The sequence below is a fragment of the Corvus hawaiiensis genome, chromosome 8 (assembly GCF_020740725.1).
Source record: "Corvus hawaiiensis isolate bCorHaw1 chromosome 8, bCorHaw1.pri.cur, whole genome shotgun sequence".
NCBI lineage: Eukaryota > Metazoa > Chordata > Aves > Passeriformes > Corvidae > Corvus > Corvus hawaiiensis.
Window position 1 is genome coordinate 24,219,931 of NC_063220.1, and position 22,208 is coordinate 24,242,138.

Sequence of the window (22,208 nt, forward strand, 5' to 3'; positions counted from 1 at the left end):
AAGGTGAAAAAGCTCTTATGTGTGAGAAAAAAGCAAGTTTCAGAAATAAAGCAAAAGAATTTAGGAATTAGCTTTAGCTGCGAAAACTTGAAGATAGAAGAGGATACAATTAATAGCAAGCAAGGACATTAAAACAATGGTTAGAGTTTCTGGCAGAGATAGGTTTTGAGGTTGCAAAAAATACGCTTAGCAAGATAGATAAGTTTAGGCTTAATAATGGAATATTGTGTGTTTTTATAGAAGGTATAACAAGCGAGCATTGTGTACAAGAGATGTGTGTGCACTGTTGTAGATTGGTTTAAACAGTTGTCTGTAACTTTTCGAAGCACGCTATTGGCTGAGAAGCTTTTAACAATGCTCCATAACCAGGAAGTCTTTGGATGTCTGGGACAGCGTGAGCTTTGTACCATCTCTGTCTCAACTCTGTATGTGAGACTGATAATGGAATAAAATAATAAAGGGCTCCTGGAACGCTTGTCCAAGCTCCCCGTCCAGTTTGTTGACAAAACACCGACAGGTACCTCTTGGATGGGAGCTGCGGCTCTGTGTACCAGTTCCCTGCGTTCTCCTTTCCAGCTGTACAAAGCATAGACTCATTTTTAATCTCCAGTGGGTTATAGCCATCTGATTTCAAGTTAATGTCTACTTACAATACAAATGTCAGTAATATATGCATCTATGCCGACCTAACATGACCTCACTACAGTCAGAACAGTTTTTAATGGCCAATGGGACCTTCCAGGTTATGTTTCTGGCTGCACTGGTATGTAAAAGAAAGTCCTATCATGATTTTTCATTGCTGTGCAGCTGGTTACATTTTTCTGCAATAAGTGCCATTTGGGGTAAGTATTATCAATTATATGCCCTGAGGCATAGGAAAAAGACTTATTTCTCAGTTAGCTGTGAATTTTTTTTTTAAACTGATACTCGTAGAGGTCTCTAGAAGTATGAAAGTGGTCTTACTGACCACATTTCTAGACATTGAAATAATGATCAAATGTGTCTAGTTAACGTTACAAGACATCAGCAGTGGAAATGTCAGTTTGTGTTAAATACTGGGTTCTCATTTTCATACTCTAGGAATGAAACTGAACCCAGGTAGCTTTGTTTATCAATGTAACTCTCAATTTAGAGAGGTATGTGGCAAATTGGTACAAAGCTGGGCTGTATGTCCTCTTACACACTCATTTTCCATAATTTTCCCCAAAATCTTCACAAATCACCATAACCCTGAGGTCACCAGAGCTTTTGAGTTATGGCTGAATTTATTGATGCAGGTTTTTACATTTATTTATTACTTAGAGTTTCTCCCCAAGGTAAAGAAAACCAAACTTTGTTCATTACAAGGTATTAAAACTTTTTCTCTGAATGAAGTATGTTGGGGTCCCTCCCCCGCCGTGTAGCCCTGGGAGAGAGGCCCTGAGGGCACAGACACGGGGCTTCCCTGCCCCTGCTCAGCCTCGTTCCCATTGGTTGGTTTGTGTTCCCTGCGCGGGCAGAAGGACCCTTGGTCCCGTGACTGGAACAGTTCCTGAGCAGAGCCCCGGCCATGCGGCTGGAGAAATAAACATCTCTCTGAAACAGCTAGCAAGAATCTGTCTGTCCATATATATTTCCTTTCCACGGGACTCCTGGTTTGGTATATGCGTGTTGCAGTATCCCCACTGCAACAGAAATAGTTATATGCAAGCTTGGATATGAAAAGAAGAGAAATTTTCCCTTTTTAAATTATATTTGAAACTTTGGGGACAACTTGCTATTTCCTATTTAAATATATAATGCATTTGCTCTGAATTTTCATTTAGAAGGGTATAAGTATTGAATGGGCAATTTAAAGTCCAAATTTTAGGTTCTTAATAGCATTTAAATAATCAAAAGTAGACACTGTCTGTGTCCCCATAGGCACCATCTATGAGAGCAAGTTCCAGACAAGAACTGCTCTGAAGTGGAAAAGGAATTAACTACTGTGAACTGAAAAATGGTTATTGTGTTAGTGAGGACACATTTTTACAATAAACTTTTAATTTGCAAGCTAGATTTTTAGTGTAAATGCTTCTCCTTTTTGAAATATAAAATGCATTTTATAAAATTTTGAATACACAGCTTCAGAATTAGCATAAATAGCTGGGAAAGAGATTTAACTTTGCTTCAGAAAACACAGGATATTTTTAATTTGAGTTTTTTTGTGTATAGATATACAAGGCATAAAAAAGAGTATATTTTGCTACATGTTCACTGTAACCATGTTGACCATGTCTGTCACTTTTCTCTAATTTTATATTAAATTTGATCTTCTAAATTATTTCTAAAGTATTAACAAAAATCTTAGAGATGTTTTGATAATTGGTTATTATAAACTTTTGTGTGGTCCAACAATTCAATAGATGGTTCAAAACCACCCCTCAAACCTACACCGTACTTTGATATTTAAGTATGATTCTAAATTTAAGCTAATTTTTTAAATACTGATGCTGAATTGAAAAAGTTGCGTAAGACTTATGTAACAAACACCAAGGGAAAAAATATATATAAAGATGATCTTCTTAAAAAAAGTTCTCCTAAACTGGTAGGTTGCTCATTTCAACTGGAGCATGATTTACTCTGGTTGCTTTCAACCTCTAACCCATATGACTGACAAGCAGCTTCTACAGAAGGAGCACAAAGAACAACAGCCAAGCTAGATTTTTCATAGTAGTCCCATCAAACTGGACTGTCAATTCAATTAATGATCTGGAGCCAGAGATAAAAATTAATTTGGATTTACTTTTGTCACAGTGGTAAAACTCTATTCAAGAAGATGCTAAAAAAAAAAATTAGCTATTCCTTTGATCCACCACTTAAGGCTCACAGTGTTTTTAATCATCTATTTCCAGCCTATGTATACCTGGTTAGCAACCAGCTCCCCATCACTTTCTGTCATATCCAATAACACTCATCTCTTTTCAGCTGCCATGGGCAACTTTTGAGGCTCCTTTTGTTGCTGCTTCTTGTCAGAAGTGTAATGGTTTATGCCCAGAGAATGCTTTTCTCCCAGGACATGCTGCCTGAGCATATTAACACCCAAAATAGTCCTTGAAGGTTTTGAGGAGACGTATTTCTGTTCCTGGGAGTCCTGAGCTTATTTTTGGATTGTTGGTTCGGGTGAAGAGTTGCTTGCATATACTGCTCTGTAGAGATTTACCCCTTTCGGAGAAACAGCAATAGCTCAAATGCATTTGCTCCATGCACTCACACTTTTCATAACTGATAAGCTTAAAGGGAAAAAAAAATTCCAGCAAACTATTATTTGGTCTGTTATATTATAAAAACACTACAGAAAAAAGAAAAAAGGCCAAATCAGTTTAGGTGCAAATCTGACCCTAAATTCTAGCTGTCAGTAAAGATGTCTGACACATATTACAAAATCCAGGCTGACAGAAGGACTGAGGTGCTCTTCATTTCCAGGATGCTGCCTCTCACAGTACACTTTGGTCTTGCCTCTCCATTTATATGAAGAGAGCTTTTACCAGCAGATAGTGGATGTGATTTTAAAAGCACATTATGACAACCCTCCATTTCCTTACTAATTTCTAGGCTCCTATGATACAGCAAATTTAATTGCCTCTTTTGAGACCATGTAAAATGAATGGAATTACTGTTAAGCTTGTATAAGAAGAAAATATTACTTCTGAAATATAATACTTTATTTTTCTTGTCACTCATGTTTACTTTTTGATTGGGAAATTGGAGCAGAGTTTCTCTACTCTTCCACTAAAACACTCGTGGGGCTCATGTTTTGCAAATCACGTAACAAAGTTGTTTTTGTAAAGAGCACGTATTACCCGTTAATAAAGCAGATGTTGGGGCTGAGGCACAGGTGCAGCTCTCCTCCAACACATAAACACACAGGCACAAGCACACAGACACACACCCTTACTGCATGCTTTCAGTGTTACCATGTCACTGCACAATATCCCTGTCTTTTGGTATTCAGTCTGTCAAATTCACTTGGACTTCAGCTGCTTCACAGTAATGCACCAGACTACATTAGGAAGACTGTCATTTATTCTCCCATCAAAACTGTGTTGAGTCCCTTCCAGTCCTCCCCAAATACTGGATTAATGGTGAGGATCAGCAGCAGTAAGAAGATCCAGCAAGGCACTCTTCCACCTTGGGTCAGCTATGTACTTATTGATATCTCTTAAGGACTTCCACCTGTTCCCTCTCTTTCCACTGGAGAGATTGTAGTCCTTTAGAGACATCAGGAAGGTTCTCAGCACTCAGCACTTCTCAGGGGGTATAACTTGTAACATCTTTACCATTCTCGCAGTTTAAAGATGGAAAGGGATTCAGCTGACACGGATGAAAGCTGGATTTGGCACTGGGCAAAGGCCAATGCAGAAAACAGTGTTTCATATCGTACCTTCCACATCCTGAGCTGCAAACTGCCCCTTTCAGCAATGCAGTTAAACACATGCTTGTATCCTATCGACTTTCTAGCACTTAACAGCTTGGCTGAATTGGGTAGACTTAAGCAAATGATTAAGTGCTTTTCTGTATCAGGTGTCAATGGAAGGGGAAATATTTGTCGTCTCTGCTTTTAATCTTCAGTCTTACTGTCGAGAAGTTTACATAGCCAGTTCTGGGCCAGGCAATGTCTCTGTGAAATACTGTATCCTCTTACAGGTGTGTGTATGTTTTTGTCCGGTTAACCAGCATGGGGTGCACAAGGTGGACTGCTTCTTGTTTTCTTCCTCCACATTTCTCAGGTCATTTCCATTGAATTACTTTTTTATATATTGATTCTGGAAAAAAAAGTATTGACTGCTTGTTTCAATCCTTCCCAGCATAGCTAGGTGTAGCAATTTAGCTCTCTTAAGGCAGAAATGAGCAAACTCCCACTGAGACAGCCATCCATTGATTAACATCAAATACTCACAGCCTTTAATGTCATTCTACCTAGACTCCTATATTATTAGGCAGTGTCTGGTTCAGAAAACACAGAGATATAAATCCAATTCCATTTTTACCCCCTCCCAAGAGAAGAAGATTCAGAGGTAAAACACAATCCACCTGAAGTATAAATCTGCAACTTAAGGTTAGATGCACAATATTAGACAACGATTTTCCAGTGTAAGCTGTTGAATTGCTTACCACAGATCTCTCATTTCTCCGTCATCATGCAAATGGATGACTATTGGGTAATAAACATCTGAATAAAAGCTTCATACTCTGTGCTTTGTCTCATGGTGAGTGTGGCAATCGTAAGAGCATTTCTTTTCATGAGCTTAGCACCAGCCTAACTGGAGGGCCTTTAGGAAAGGGCTAACCTTTGGTATTTTTTAGAACAGTAAAAGACAGTTTGGCTATTCTTATTTGCTCTGAACCAATTTACCAGAATTAATCCACAGAAAAAGCCATTAATGAACTAGTGGCAGATTCCCTAGCTCTAAAGCAGGTATTGCATAGCAGGGTTTCTGCTCTCTGTTAGTGAAATACCCCTGCATGGTTCTAAATAACAAAGATTTTCATTGTGGCCGAGAATTGATTTGCTTTTTTTCCTTCTGGAATATTTGATTGATTGGCCATTTCCTGAACAGTGTCTCACTGCTGCCTTTACCACTGAAAGATGAAATTTTCCATAAACAGTCTATATACATGTGATTATTTTTACCAAGAATGTCTTGCTAACTTCAAATTTCACATAACTTTGACACAGACAAGTAGCTGCAGTTGGCAGCCCATGAGGCTGGGCTGTTTTAACCTTAAAAACTGTGGGAACTCCTCATGTGTGTGTGTTTTATTCAAAGCCAAGAGTCAACACAATGAATAAAAATATAGATTTGAACACTTTTTTAGAAAGGCTTGGGTTTAGTCCATTCTTTCCCATTGGGGGTAACAAGATTGCATTATATAATTATTTCATAGGAATAAACTTCATGGAGACAAAAGAGCTAAATTAAGCTTGCCATGAATTAAAATAGGTTGGAAACTTCCTGAACCATTTATTACCTAAGGGAGAGGTCTTGGAATAGCCTTGTAGATGGAATGAAACTGATTAGATGTCTAATAAACCTTATCAGAAGTTGATACCCTTATGAAAAGGGCCATATAAATGGGTGCTAGTACTCCAGAGAAACAGGATTTGATGGCCTATTAAACCTTTTTCATGAACTTTATGGCTAGCATACATGGTATTGAAATGATACTGAGGCAGAGCAGCTTGCAGTTGTTGTTGGCTATAGAGGCAGTCAAAATATCAATAATTTGATTAATAGGTGCTGAGTTGTCATACACTGTATTTTAACTACACATGAAGTACCTGTATCTAAAAAATACCCATTGCATACCTATACCTTCATCTACCAGTCTCGTGCATCACTGCATACAGGCACAGGAGTTTTGTCTGGATGCAGTAAATGGCAATATCTCAATCTACAGCTTCTTGCTCAAAACTGAGAGCAGGTTCTCGAACTGTGCCAGTGGGAGGAGTGGGCCCAGTGGCCCAGTATGATTCCTGCAGCATGGCTAATGAGTGTAGTGGGTAGTGGCCAACTAATCTGTGCACCTCTAGCTAGTTATCCAGCCGGCTAATGGCCTGGAGAGCCCATGAGAATGAACATAGAGGCTCCCCTGAACCAGCATTGTGGGAAGTATATACAGTATGCAGTGCATGGAGGGAAAATGCTCTTGCGTTGCTTGGAGCCAGCCGAGGCGCACAGAAAGATGTGAGGAGGGAGAGGCATTCTTCCTGCTGCACTTGTGCCATGACCAAATGAGTAAATGAGACAGTTCTGCTTCAAACACATCAGCTCAGCTGCTGGCTTCACAATCCGATTTTGTTTTTCATAACATTAAATAGGCTGGACTGCTTAATTGACATGTAACCCCACACAGTTAGAAAGTTAACGGAGCAATGGATCTGGGCAAATTTAGCCCCTAGGTTGCTAATTTGATTCAATATCACTTTGTCATTAACTCCTCTGAGTTTTATGGATTTGCGCAGTTTCTTCTCCAAATGCGAGTAGTACAGAGACTTTAGTATTACATATTTGACTAATTCATTAAGTAGCATGGCTGGATTTCAGCTAAATATCATCTGAGTGCAAAATAGTGTAAACCAATCTCTGAGAAAATACTAATTTTGGAGGAGAAAAAATGTGAGACACTTTCTTTGAGGAAGATTTCCAGTGACATAGATTGAAAAATACTTCCCTAACAGAGTATTTACAGAGAACTCCAGCACTTCATCACGCACATAGCTCAGTCTTGCTTTACAAGCAGATACTGTGCGTGGATTTTTGCTGGAGCAAGTCCTGGAAAGAGTTAACACTCCCAGTTAACACTCCCCCTGACTGGGGGGCGGTGGGGAGGGGGGTGAAGTCCACAGCTGCATCCCCTAAGCACAGGGATTTCCAGTCTCTGGGCTGACCCAGCTGTCAAGAATTAAGTAGTTCCTCAGCACTCTGTAAAAGGGAGGTGCTCAGAGGGGTCAATTTGGCTCTTATTAGGAGTTAGATTCTTTGTGTGGGACAGCAGGGGAAAACAAGGGTTAAAAAGAAAAATACATTCCTTTTCATGTTTTTTTTTCTCCCTTTATTACCTCCAAACTTTGCAGAAAGTGCTTTCATATTTTCTTTTTAAGCTGCTGTACATGGGCAGATAGGGTGTATGTTTGAGTTAGCCTGTTAGCAGTATTAAGCAAAGAGCTTCTTTCTCAGGTCTTGCTTCTATTACAGAGTAAAGGGTTCCCAGGCAATTGTCCTCTTAAAAGCTGGGGAAGTTAGTCACAAGTTTCCCTTTGATGATCATGATTTTTCATGAATTATTGAGCTAGGGTGATATAAAATTGAGTGCTCTTTCCATCAAGTAAAATTGTTCTTCTTCTTCTTTAGGTCTAAAAGGTGTCAGGTGTAATTTTCAAAAACTTGATTAGGGAGAAAGCTGCTCTGTATGCAGTGTTCCATTAGAGGCCGTAAGTTATCTAAGAAACTACAAAAAAGGCTGAGGACGGGGGAAAACTTGGTATTCATTTGAAAGATTAAATCTGATGAATTAAAAGCAGCTCTCAGACTACAAAGAGCGTTTGTATAGTCAGTAACAAACTGTAGTGGTAGAGAAGGTTTGTTGTGATTTGATGAAGGATGTTTTGAAGAAAAGCATTAGAAAGTAGTCCTGTTAGCTCTTGTTGTGCTCTGGTGTTGTTTGGCTGTGGTGTTTGTACATGTTACCTGAACAAATAGCTTCAGCTGGCTGAGTCTGGATCTTCCCAAATGGGCAATCACATAACTCAGTCTTACAAAAATAAGGATTTATTGAGGGCAACAGATTTGTATCAACTCTGTGAGCTTAATTATTTCATATGAAATAGGGGGCCACCATATGCTAGCAGTAGTAAGGATACCCTCAAGCAACTCTGTTTACACTACTCTGTTGTTCTGTCGGGTTTTTTTTCACCACAGCAAGAATTGCATCTTAAATGCTTGTTTTGAGACAAGACTTCTACTTTGTGGCAAAAAAGAGAGCATCTCTCCCCCTCCCCTTCTTCTTACTGCTTGATGTCTATATTCACATTGCTATTATGTGCTTCTAGATGATTATGGAAAGTTTTTCTTGGATTCAGTCTGTTTTCTACTTTATCCCGGGTAGCACAGATATCATAATCCCGGAGCTATAGCCTCGCTTCTTTTTACTGGGTAAATGCTTGATACCAGAAGCCCACTTTGACTGTTCAGCATGCTCAAGAGGAAAACAGCATCTAACAGAATACTTTTTACAAACAAATTGAGTAAGCAGACAAAAGGGTCAAGGGGAGCCATGGAAACAACAGAAGTTACTGAACCACTGATGTACAGGAAGTGCTCCTCCTTGCACAGCCCAGGTGCAAGCTATTGATTAAGAACCCTCACAGTTCCCTGCAAGTTGTTAGCTGGTCCTTGTTTGTATCACCATCCTCTTACTGAACTTTGTAAAACAGTAAGGGAATGGTAGTGTTTGAAGAGGACAGAATCTACTTAAGAAAGTCAGGAAGCACTTGAAGCATTTTGTCTTGCTTATGACTCTCTTTTTTTATTCTTGCCCTATAGAGATTTATCCACCTGTATTTTAAGGATACAATAAAACAGGTCTTTAATTTATATTTTTTAAAGAAGTTTCTTTATAAGGTGTAAAGAGGCCTTTTATTGAAAAGAACCATAGAGCACCCCAGAAAGCCACAGGTCCTAGCTTCAAAAGGCTGGAGTAAGATTAATCTCATGGGTTACTAGGACATTAACAGGTACTGATGTCTCAGAACCATATGAGGTAGAAGGGCAAGTAGGCTTTACTGGACTAGTCTTTTTAAATGTTAGGTCTACTACAGCTGTTAATTACCAGCTTAACTGCCACCTTTTGTGTTTTTAATTAGTAAAGAATGACAATTTCTTTCTTCACCACAGGACAATGAAATATATTTTATAAGGCGAACAGCAGCTGCAGGGTGTGTGCATGGTTATTATAAAATAATCATGCTTGCAGGGATCAGGGAGGCATTTGGTTCTGCCTCGTGCCTCTTAGGAACCGTAGGGTACAGTTGCTGTGTGATGGTAGCCTCCCTGTCATTTTATATTATTTAACAAATTCCACTATGTTATCTTCAAGCTCTGCCTTGCGGTTATTGTGAAGAAACTAGAATATCTGCCATGCTGACTGCATCAGCAGTTCACCTCCTATTTGAGTTTACTGTGGCTATCAAACTAGCACGGGTCTGACTGTGATGCGGGGTGGGGGATAAATGTTACAGAGTTATGCAATTTAATGCCCAGATCCTGTTAGAAGGGCAGTCCTACATTTCAAGAGGCACATAAATTGAGCAGGTCATAGACTAATTTATTAGCACCTTAATCTGTCAGTTGTCTGATTGCCACAACACCTGTTTTATACAAGAAGTGATTACAGTGCTCCCTTCTAATATTAGTTTATAACCTCACCTTTTGTATTTCACAGACCATTGTGCTTTACGTGTTTCAGTATAGTCAGTTAAGTAATTTGTTTATTTTAACTTGAACTTGAGCAATATGTTCAAGAAAGACTTCCTATCTTCATTTGAACATATCAAGTGAGTTTGTTTGGCTGCGATGGTTTGTTCCAGAGGTAAATCTTCACCTGTGGTCAGGTTTTTTGATGCTTAGCCAACTAAATATTTGAACCTCCATATTCCACCTCTCTCTTAATGCCTTTTCTTTGCCTTTAGAAAGCCTTTGCAATGAGTCCACTCTTCAGTCATCTTTTGAAAACTCTAATTAGATGAAGCCCACTGCTTTCCCTGCTGCCCCACCCTGAATCACTTTGTTGTTCTTTTCATGTCTTTGTCCTTAGACCTATTTTTCTCATTACAAGTTAATTATTTCATTTTGATTTTATAGCATCTGTCAAACACTCTAGGCATTTTCCATAAATTAAATCTGTAGGCTTCAACTGAAAGCTTAACATAAACAATGTAGAACAATTCCATCAAATAATAATCACTTTCAAAACTGCATATCACTGTTTCTTGCCTCAGTATATCAGCAAGCGTAACGGAACTTACGTTAATAGCTCTCTACTTGTGGTAAAAAAAAAACCAAACAAAAAAGGAAAAATAACATTTATAATCTGAATCTTATGGAGTTTTGGAGTCTTCCTATTGACTTCAGCCATTCCTATATTAGACAGAATCCTTACCAACCTATTTGAGAGTAAAATTTCAACTATTAGTAGTGATGTTGAGGGTTTTGTAGAATGATGAGTGTCCTAGAAGTTACATCTCATGTATATCTGCTCAAGGAGATGAAGTACTGACAAGGCAAATTCCACATTACATCACAAATTTTCCTTAACCCTATTAAATAGGGATTTAGGAAAATACTTATAGTGCTGTAGTGAATATCTGTGTATTGGTAGATCATTCAGAATTAGAAAATCTGTCTGAATTAAATAAAGTGCCTAATAAATAGTGTGACCAGTTTGTGTATTGCTTAGTTATTTCAAACCTGTTTTATGATTTAATAAGGTAGTAGATTAGAGTAGTCAACACGGAAGGATCTGAACACTTCTCACATGTTGGTGACTTTTACTCAGAGGAAAAAGCAGAACATTAGCCTGGTTTCAGGACTTGAGGTGATTTTACAGAGAAATGGCAGCATTGGCAGGAGCAAAATTTTGGGGTCATCAAATGCACTCTGCTGCTATAACAGCAGCAGCGGCATAAACCCCCATCAAACTCCATCTTTAAACCAGCTTTTTGGCTGCATTAGAAATCTTAATTTGTCTAGTGGCTGAAACATCTTTCTGTCCAAACATTTCTGTCTAGTTTGCTGCTGCTCGTTCTTATACCAGCTGTGAACCAGAGCGTTGAAAGATCAGCTCTTGATCAAGTTGAATTCTTTGACAGACCATAGTCATATGGCTGTTAATTTTCAAATAAACAATCTTAGCTCTCTTCAACTTTCTGGAAAGGCTACTTTCATGTCACTTCCTATTCATGCTAAAACCTTTCTGCATACTTTTTGTATGTGAATTAATCTTTCTTGAACATGGATGATGCAGCAAAGCAGAGTGATTTCTGCCTGTGCTTTATACTTTGCACAATGCAATTTTTACTTCCCCGGTGCTTCTCGTAAGACTGAAACTAACATATCCCAGCCATATTTACCTTTTTCATAAAAATGTAGCATCAAGGAATTCCTAGGTACTGTGAGACCTATTTAAATTATGCAATATCTATTTTCATGTTCCAGTCCAGAAAATTCCAGTCTATACTGGTAATTAATACTAATCCATAAATATGTGAGCTTGTGACTTGTTTATTTTCACCTGTAAAAAGTATGACACTGCTTGGAATATGACCTTGAACTCTATAACTTGCATCTTGTACTATGACTACAGGACTCGCCCTCCACTTACTGCAATCTATAAATGAGATATTTTTGCCTGTGGTCAAGAAAATTTTATGTCTCAAATGATAGCCAGATAGAAGGCTCCATTTCTTAAACAGTAAAAGTAATTCTGCATTATCATTTTCTGACTGCAAATATACGTTATATAAACTTATTAGGAAATGGATTTTGCCCCAAAAGAAATGTTCACTGCACAGAAATTACAACAAGCTAAAATAAACCCCTAAGCTAAGTAAGAAAGTAGGTTTTAATTTTCAGGGGATTTATTTTTATGCTGTTTACACTAACATTTAGTCCAGTTTGACTTGATTTCTTACTTTGTAGTCACTTTCTGTCACATTTTAAACCATGTTTTACACATTAAGGTAATGAACTTTCAGTGGTACATCATAATAGATCATAGCTATGATCAGAGACTCATGTGTGGTACAGAGACTGCCATTAAAATGCAGATTTAAGCACAGAGTTTTTATTTACTTCCTCCAAGCTAAAGTAGTCCTTTAAAAAAGAAAAGATTACAACAAAGAAGATATTCTTTGTATAAAATGCATTGCTATTATGTGTTCTTTAAAAAAAAAAAAAATTTGAGAGAAAAAATGAGGATGTGAGGAGAAAACTGCGTTCCAGCCTTGATCTCAGATCTACAATACAGATCTACTGACTACATATTTCTATAATCTGTATTTGTAACTTCTTGCCTAAATTGAGTTATTTCAAGTCCTACTTCTTTCACTGCTGATTTCCATTGGTTGTTTGCCTTGAATAAGTCCTTTAGCTCTCAAGATCTGTTTACCAATTACTCGTCTTTATGGCAGAGCCCATGCAGAGATCATCACAAGAGAGAGTTGATCTGTACTGGGCGGTTCAGCATCTGCTAACAAATAAAAAATATGTTGTGAGAAAGGAGGGGAAACTTTGCCTTCTGAAGGAAAGTAAAGATCCTGAAATATTAGGTGAGAAGAGACCAGAATAAAACTGATGCAAAAGGGTCTAGAGAAATCATGCATTGGTTTTCTTTTAAAGACAACAATACCTTTAAATGATTGTTTTCGTCTCCAAGGATTGTGTGTGCCTGCTGACCTTTACGGGGAAGTCACTTGTCTCTGAATTGCTGCCATCTGTTTAAGATTGTGTTGTAGCATTAAATTATCAAGTAGGAAAGGAAACCAAGTAAAACACCAACAGCAGCTGGAACTGGGAAAAAAATATGAATTGACTGTGGACTGGGAATTCTAGTCTGTTTACCAGGGTACAAAGTTTAATTTATTAAAAATAGAGTAGTTAAAATCTGAAGAAAGGTCTCAGCTCTCACACTATGTTGGAGAGTCATATGGTCCAACTACTGCCCTGTTGTGAATATTCTCTAGAGATTCCCATAGTCCTACTTCATTTTACTCCCTTAAGTGCCTTGGTATCTCCTCTTAGCATGGCACCCTGGGGCATGAAGGAACAGAGTACAAACCCCCTTCTCCCCTGCTTTCTTCCCTGCCACATTTTCAGCCTGTGTGGTGTCTTACCTCAAACACAACAGCACACCAGGTAAATCTCCTGTTTCACTACAAAGGGAAACAGAGATCTTCTAATTAGGGCATTGAATGAGACTCCAGAGATGGGGCTAAATTGGTGTATGAACTTGGCAAGTCCTTTAGTCTCACTCTGCCTTGGTTTCTAAACTGTAGGATCTAGTATTACTATCCACTCACTGAGGAATTTGAAGCATAGTGGCAGGGCATGGCTATCACTGAAGAGCAAAATACCATGGTCCAAAATGTTTGACTGATGCAGTTTAACGTGTACCACTGCACCCTGAACACTGAAGATGATAAAAATGAAAACTTTAACTCTGAAAATTTTGCTTTCATGTTAAGAAAGTTATTTGTTTCTTTGTGGTAAGGCAAATCTTTCTCCCGTCTGTATTTTCCAAGGCAGAACTTCTATTTCCTTGGGCTGGTCTGCAGTAAAAAGAATTGCTATTAGTCTGACAGTTTGTTTCCAACTGCTGCAAGCATGTCATTAAAAGCATCTTCCTAAACCACACATCAGTCTTCTTGACATCTGTCATACAGCTTAGATCATCATTTTTCTCCCTTATGAGAAGGAGTCATACTGTAAACATTCTTTCATTACTTTTAGTTTCACGTCAAAAAGAATCATATAGTTATTTTTGGCATGTCCAGCTTTCCCTACTAACGGTAACCACAGATCTACAAACACACACCCTGATAATGCTTTCTTTGCATCACTTTCCTGGTTACTGACAAGCTTCAGAAAGACAGATGTAGGCTTTGCATGAAATCAGCTGTACATATTGCTAACAGATTGCTGGACAATCCGATAATGAAGCCAGTTAGCTCTTACCACTGTATTTCTGTTCTTTGTTCCCACTGATAGATGGGACTCTCTTAAAATGTTCATAGCTAGGCTCTTCAAACTGCTGCTATTTACGCTTCATCCTTTTTCTCTTCTGGTCTTTTTCTTGCAAACTCTCTAGTTAAGTAATTAATTACACTATTCTCTTTTGGTTACCATAACCTCTGAGGCTGTTTCTGTATTGTAAATAGCTGTGTCTGTCTTCCACTTTTACATGTGCACTTTCATGTTATCAACTAAAATCTGGCATCACGCTTGACTGTAATTCAGATGTCAGTTTGGATTGAAGCCATACCTGGGAGGATGTGCATTTGAAGTGGCAGAGAGTAAGTGACTGATAATGAAAATAAGCATTTATTTTGTCAGAACCTCAGCAGATCATTTATTGGAGAGCGTATTCTAATGAGTGCCACCCACACCAGATGTGTCATTGGGGATTAGGTCAGATCCCTAATAAGTGTGTTGGTTGATATCCAATGAAACTTGAGGGAAGGAAAGAAGGAGATTGAACAATTTTAATCTAGAAGATAGTGGGTCAGAGATCTATGTTATCCATATTGAAACTTTAGACTTATTTGTGCCCTTAGTTATATAACACAACAGTAGCTATTTAGCTGGACTGAGTCCTCCTCTTCCCTTTCTGACTGTGTCATTATATACAGAATGTAATTGGTAGAAGGTTGTGATCTGATTGAGAGATATGGGTAACGTGTAGTCATATCTTGGCCCCCAGGATTCCCGCTGACTTTTCATTTCCATATTCCCCAGCAGCATAAACATGTATTTTCCTAAAGCTCCAAATGTGGAGACAGCCTTGTCTTCAGTCCATATTTGTGTCTGAGATTTGCACAGGTTTTCTATCAAAATGATTTTAATATACATAGGCAGACACTGTAAAATAAAGCAGTGTTATCCTTTTCCTTGTCTCAATTTACTCATTGGCTATTCTTATAATTATGACTACAAATGTTAGACAATTTTTCGGAATTCAAGACTTCCTCCTCTCTACTTTCTCACTTCCAGAACATGGAATTTCTTCCTGCTGCCATTTTTCATGTTCTCTTCTCACTGCAGTAACGACAACACCTTTTATAAGTGTGAATATTCCCCATCCAGAGAGCAGCTGAACACCGTTTCCTTCCTGGTGCTTTCCAGCTATGGAAAAGACTTGATCTTAGATGGATGGGGTTTTTCCTGCCATATATGGTATTATCATAATTCTCCACTCTTAGCCTTCTCTTTCTAACTTTCAGAAACAAAGCCTGACTTGGAAGTAAAAACCAAGAAAAATATATTCTGAATGAATTCAGGATTCAAAAATAAACTGTGAGTGCATTGTTGCCAAGTGGAACCCAGAATCATTGCAAAAAATATTTCTTGTTAAATATGAATCAGAAATTGCAATAGAGCTTCTCTTTGTTTATAATAAAAATGTAGAAATGACAACTCTATGGCTTAATAAGAGTTTCTTTTGTTTTGTTTTGTTTTTTCATTATTCTATGTTTTACTGTGAATTATGAATTTCAGGAAACTAATGATAAGAAGCTCAGAATTTTCGTTATATCCTATGTTGAATAATACACAACCTTAACTCTACGTGATTTTGAGTCAATAGGCAGTCTTGCAACTGATTGTCCGTCCAAGAGCTCAGTTGGGTTTTTAAACTTCCATGTATTTCATAAAAATCTGTAAAGTTTCCAGTGAAATCGGTGAGAGATTCAAGCCAAGACTGAAACTTTGGAAGCCTGTTGCAGTTTTTCTTACTTTGTATTTCAGCAATAGAAAGGCATAAGATGCAAATTAGATTAGATGTTCACATCATGCTGTACACTGGGGCAGTCAAACATCCTCTGGAATCCGGTCAGAGTTCGTACTTGTGGGATTCTTCAGCTTGCCATTCATGGCAAAAAAAGAATCCTATTCCCTGGTTTTGCTTAAATATAAAGCATGCTACAGCAAGCAGGTGTGTCATGACTTTTCCAACAATGGGAAAACAAAAACTAAAACTGAGTAAAATGTTAACCTTGATTATGAGGGGTTAAAGGCTTTAGGAATCAAACTTGTGAGAATGTCTAGAACTGAATTTTAGAAATTATGGTATTGCCAAATATCCTCTAATGAAAAATGTCAGCCACACCAAACTGATCATCTTGTTTTTACATTGGGTCCACCCTCCAACCTCTTAATCTAATTTGTGTGTTTAGGTTGGAAGCATTTTGAGACTGACTCCAGTCTCTTTCCTGGCCTGTGAGGTACCTAATGCACTTCAGGGTCTCAGAAAAAACAATAAAAATGAGATTTAATAGCATTATCTTTATATTTTCAGAAAGAGTTGAGCCAGAATTAGAAATCTGAACCTATCAAAATTTATAGGCTGGCTTTTGGATCAAGATTTTTGAACACTTTACAAATAATTCCATTAAAAGCCACTTTATTCTGACTGAACTTTCATTCCGTTATTATTGTCATTATTAACACCTGGTAAAAAAAGCAGTAAGATCTGTCCCTTAGTTGTGTTTGGGCTTACATATTCTCATTAAGAATATACAGATATTTTAATTTATGCATTTATTTTAATTATTTCCTGGTATTAGACTTACTGGCACTTTTGTCTCTATCCTTTGCAAAATGCTGTACATCCATAGTATGTTCCACATTTTACATGAAATTTTAAAAAGAGAAACAGAGGAAGAAAAACAGAAATATTCTTTTGCTGAAAGTAAAAATGTGTAAACAGAATACTGTTTTGATTTACAGTTTCTCTGTTTTTGAAAAAGTTTTAGGAGATTTAGAGAGGTGGAGGTGTATGAAAGGGCACATCAAAGTTTTGGAAGTACTTTAAAAAAAAAAAAAATTAAATAGACTAGGGTTCTTCAGTTTGGAAAATAAACCAGTGAGGGGGAATATGACAGAGGTCTATTAAATCCCAACCAGCAAGCAAAAGTGACTGGAAAATTATCCTTTACTGTCATTTTTAATTGGCCTCGAGTAATAGCAGGGTCAAAACAGCAGACGGCGATGCATGGCAGAGAAGCTTCACCATAGGATAATTTGGACATGAAAAGTTTACATCTTTTTAGAAGTTTGTGTAGAGATTCTACTGGAAGGAAACTCTGTTTTGTGTTATTCAAATACAGAAATATTTTGTCTAGCTGAGAAAGTCTCTAAAGTGCAAAAATTGCTGAGTGCTAAAAGATTGTATCACAGAGAGGTATCACTGTGTGTTTACCCTGCAAAGGCACGTTTGGCATTTTGGGAGCTGTGGCAGGCAGGACAGTGGGCTCAGTGCAGGGCAGGGTACATCTCAGAGACTTATGGAATGACAGGGCTGGAATCCTGCCCCTCTCACTTGAACTGCTGTAATGGAACAGAGTCCGTGAAACCATGAAGAGGTAAAGTCTGCATGAGAGGAAGCACGAGCCTTATAACAGATTTACTCTGCAAGCCAGCACGGAAGTCAGTGATCATCATTCCAGGCAACACGAGTAGTATAGTAGGGATGGGCTCTGTTTATGACTAGTATTGGGTTTTTTATATAAGACAAATGTGTGTGTCAGTTTATTCTGCTGGAATATCTTTATTCTGTCTAAATCTAAGTGAAACTCCTCATTGACCAATAGTTTTATTTTCTGCAGTGATCCTCTTCACCGATGCCTACTTAAAAAAATTGGATTAGATGATCCTTGCTTCACATTTATCTTTCTGTGCATTTTATGGTTATAACAGTCAAGGGTAGCAGCACCAGGGACTGTGTAATATTTTGAGGAAGTGGAGAGAAAAGCAGAAAATATATTAGGGTTTGGACTGGAGCTCCTGCAGAGAGCAATGACTAAGATCCCATAAATATTTCCTGTTGGTCCAGCAGCTGCAGAAATTAGTAAGGTTTTCCCCACCTATTTATTTTAAGCCTTCACAGTGCCATCCTTTCTCCATGAGCTGTATTTAAAATGTAAATAAAAAGAAGGCTTTTAGGAGATTTAACTATTTCCCTTGGTATTTAAATTATTCAATTATAACTAAAGCTATTAAAATACAGTTAATTAAAATGGTTAGATTGTTTTTCTTTGCACTGATCACAGCATTGCCCTACTTCTCCCTCTAGCTGTTTAATTCCTATTAAAAATGATAATTCTTTGCTTTATTCATTAATGCAATAACCTTACGTACATTCTTCAAGTGATCTCTTTGGTACAAACTGTGCTGGTTTTCTTCTTTTCTAGCAGTGAAGCAGAAATTTTCCTGCAGTCTTTGGAGGTTTAATCAGCAGTAAGAGGACTCAGAATTTAAACATTAACACTGCCAAGTCATGAGAAATAGCACAACTCCCAGTAAAAACTTTGGCTTAATTTTGATGCAATATAATGTCATTAGGGACAATAGGAGAACCCTAGAGTTAATAAAAGGTAGAACCTAAATCACAGTTTCATAACTGATAATATAAAATTGCCAATTCTACACTTCTAAGTATTTTATCTGAATAGTTTCACAACACGCTGTTGGGAATAGTAATCCAGATGAAGGCTGAGGGGTAAGTGCCTTAAAATACACAAGAGATGCAAAGGCAAGTTCATCTCATCTCATCTTCACAAATAAGGAAGGAAACCTACCCGTCTGGTTTTTGGCATTAAATTAGTACATTAAAATCCTTCTTTCTCCCTCAAGATCATAGAGACTTTCCTTATAAGGCACTTGTCTCCTTTGGGAGGCAAAGTTTTAGTGAAATGAGGATATCTTGACAGCCTCACATTCTCACTGAATCACAGGGTTTTCTAAGGCAAAGTCCAAAAGAAACTCATTTCAGCTGTTTGCATGGCCTTGCATGGTTCCGTGTAGTACAAGAAAAATGGCTGTGAAGGCACAAAGGACGTCATGCAGCTCCTGTAACAGTAATGACATCAAGTCAACAGGAGCACGATGGTCCGGGAAGATCAGACCTTGATGTATCTTTGATCACCAAAGCACTGAGGAATTGTACATACAAGGCCACATCCACAACACTGATCTCTTCCCTCCTTTGTTGGGGAAGACTCACAGGGATGGATGTGCAGTTGTTTGGTAAAGAAGGAAGAGCCCTAAGTGATTCAGTGTTGCTTCGCCTCCACCGTGAGCCTCTGAACAGAGGGAGAACATACGTCCTGGGAATATTACAGTTTATGAGATTTACATTCACAGGCCCTTGTTGAAATTCCAGCTCCACTGGAGCAGATAGGAGAACTCCTTTGGATTTCAAATTGGCCGCTCATGCTTATTTTCATGTAATATCAGTTTCACGAGAAGATACTTTCTCTTTCATGTTTCTCAAGGGTATTTAAGGCTTTAGATATTGTTACAGCCCACAAGCCTAATAAACATCATTTACCATATACAGGATTGCCCGAAATAAGAATGCTGTTGGGGACCTGTGCAACAATTCAGTCTGTCTCCTGCTGTGTGACAGAGAACAGGTAAGCATGGGGTAGTGGTAATGAGAGAGCTACAGGCTGCTCAGCATATATATGAATGGGATGGGAGGGCTAAAAGGCTGTTTTGAAGCTTCCTGATGTAGCACATGGGAGGAAAAGGCTGCAAATAATGTAAATTTAGTTTCAGCTCTGAACAAATTTAGGACCAGCTCAGTTTGTTACAGCTGATGGAAGAGTGATGAAAATTCAGGTGTTCTTGCTGATTATTTTAGATCTGTTATCTGTAGTATGTATTGCCTGACTATGAACTGTAACCACTGACTGTAACAGGAGTGTAAGTGGAGTAATATGTTCTGTCTGCAATAACCCAGAGAGCTACGAGCAGGAGGCCTGGCCAGAATTCAAAAACCTCTGGTATTTCAGTCTATGTTAAACCTGTAACTTTTAGCCTAAGAAAGACATGTTTTTTTCCTATAATCCTACCTGTCTGTGTTATATGGCTTTTATTGTAACATTGAGATCTCAGTGCAATATAACATGAATGGGAGCATTTACTCAGCCTAATTCTGTATCTCTCTTTCCATAAAATTTATATTTTCACACAGCGAAATCCATCTGCCCCTTGTATTAAGGTTTCAGACATTTTTCTTATTGTTTTCCAAGGGTTTGCATGGGTCTGAATCTTTGGAAGTCTTAAAAACCAACTGTCAGTGGGACAACTTCCAGGACTTACTCCAAGTGTCCGAGACTTAGAAACTGGGAGTTTCTTTCATCTCAAATGAAAGACATTGTTGACAGCTTTAAAGGAATTTTTTTTCTTAGTTGAAAATTGATTTGTCAGTGAAAGATAGTTGATGCTTTTATGCTCTGTAATGTTATATTATACTTAAATAGTTCAAGTAGGTATCTCAAGTTCTGCTTACCTTTTGTCCTCCTTGTAACTGAAGGTCTCATCCAAGGACTTCAAATTTGTCGAAAGCTTCTGTCAGTACTATCAAACAAGCAAGTGATTTAGAAATATACTACAGACCATGGCTGTTCACTTGTTCATTCAGTGGAGCCTCCTGCAGAGACATCTGCTTCCTAACTTGTGATGAGGTGTGTGGATGGAAAGGTAGATGCTGCTTCTAAAGTGCTTTTTTTTTTCATTCACACAAACCTTTCCTGAGAGACTTTGGAAGGGATTCCCTCTCCTTCCTTCCTAGGCCATCAATGTTGCAGTTGTTACCAGCACTCCAAAGTTTTTGTCCCCTGACTTGGTCAGCACGGCTGATTCAGCTGGGTCTGTGCTGGTAGAAGCTTAGCTCTTTCTTGTATTGAGTATTCCATATCACATCTCCATTACCAAAAGGAATAGCAGAAGCAATTTAAATATTTTGTTTCCAGATAAGAAATGTTAATTGTTATGCTGAGGGTATATCACAGAACTTTCTTTATGGACTTATTATATGATTATGATTTCATTTGTCAGGTAGGTGGTTGGGTTGATGCAGTCCTTGAGAAATTAGTTTTGCACTGGCATAAATCCATGTATTTAAAATAGTGAATTCCTGTTTTGTATGAGGGTTGGCTCCTTATAGTTCTCCATTTGTTCTTACTATTATATGTCTATTACTATATGTGTGAAAGGGTCTACATGGAATACAAATATGGAAATTTTAGTTAACATTCTATATTGTGAGCTGTTTAAATGGTATAAGTAAATCAAGTCTCACTTTTCTTGCAAAGTTAAGAAGTCCACAATTCATTTGTGAAACACAACATTAAATTAAAAAAGACAGTCTGACTGATATGACATGAAATAGTAGAAGTATTAGACTAAGCAAGTCTTAAACTTCACATGCATACCTTCTGGTTTTTTTTAAGCACTCCTTCTACAAGCAGCCAGTTCTCTGCTGCTGTATTGTCACTGCGCTTATTTGTTCCTACTGTGGATGACAAAAGTTTTCTCCAACAAGAAATCTGGGTGGTGATGGCCAATCAAAAGACTGGCTGTTTCATTTTGAAGTCCTTGATCAGTTTGATATTCACAGAGGGTAAAAGCAAGAGAGAGCTTCAAATTCTGCCTTGAAATTGAGTCTACATTAATTTTCGTCTCATCCAGAAATTTTAGAAAATACTGTAATTTTGCATAAATTATAAAACAATCCTAATTTGTAAAAGATTTTCAAGCATTTCTCATAATATAGAACATAGTTCTGGGATCTTACCTATATAATTACTTTTTTATGGTGCCAAATTTATCAGGTTTTTTGGGTTTTTTTTTTAGAATGCAAGGTGGGAAGCCTTGTAGGTGCAGAATAACTGCTTCCTGGAGATGGCAATGTTTTATTGCCGGTGACTGATTCCCTGATACACTGGTGTTCTGTGGCAAAAAAAAAAAAAAGGGAATAAATCAAAAAAAAAAATTCTTACAATTTGGAAAACCTTTCAACTGGTTTTCCACAAGCTGAAAGTAGATACTGTAAGAGCACTGGTGCTAAATTGCTTGAAAGGAGAAGATCAGAGGATCTGTTCAAATGTGTGCTGCAGTGACTGAGCA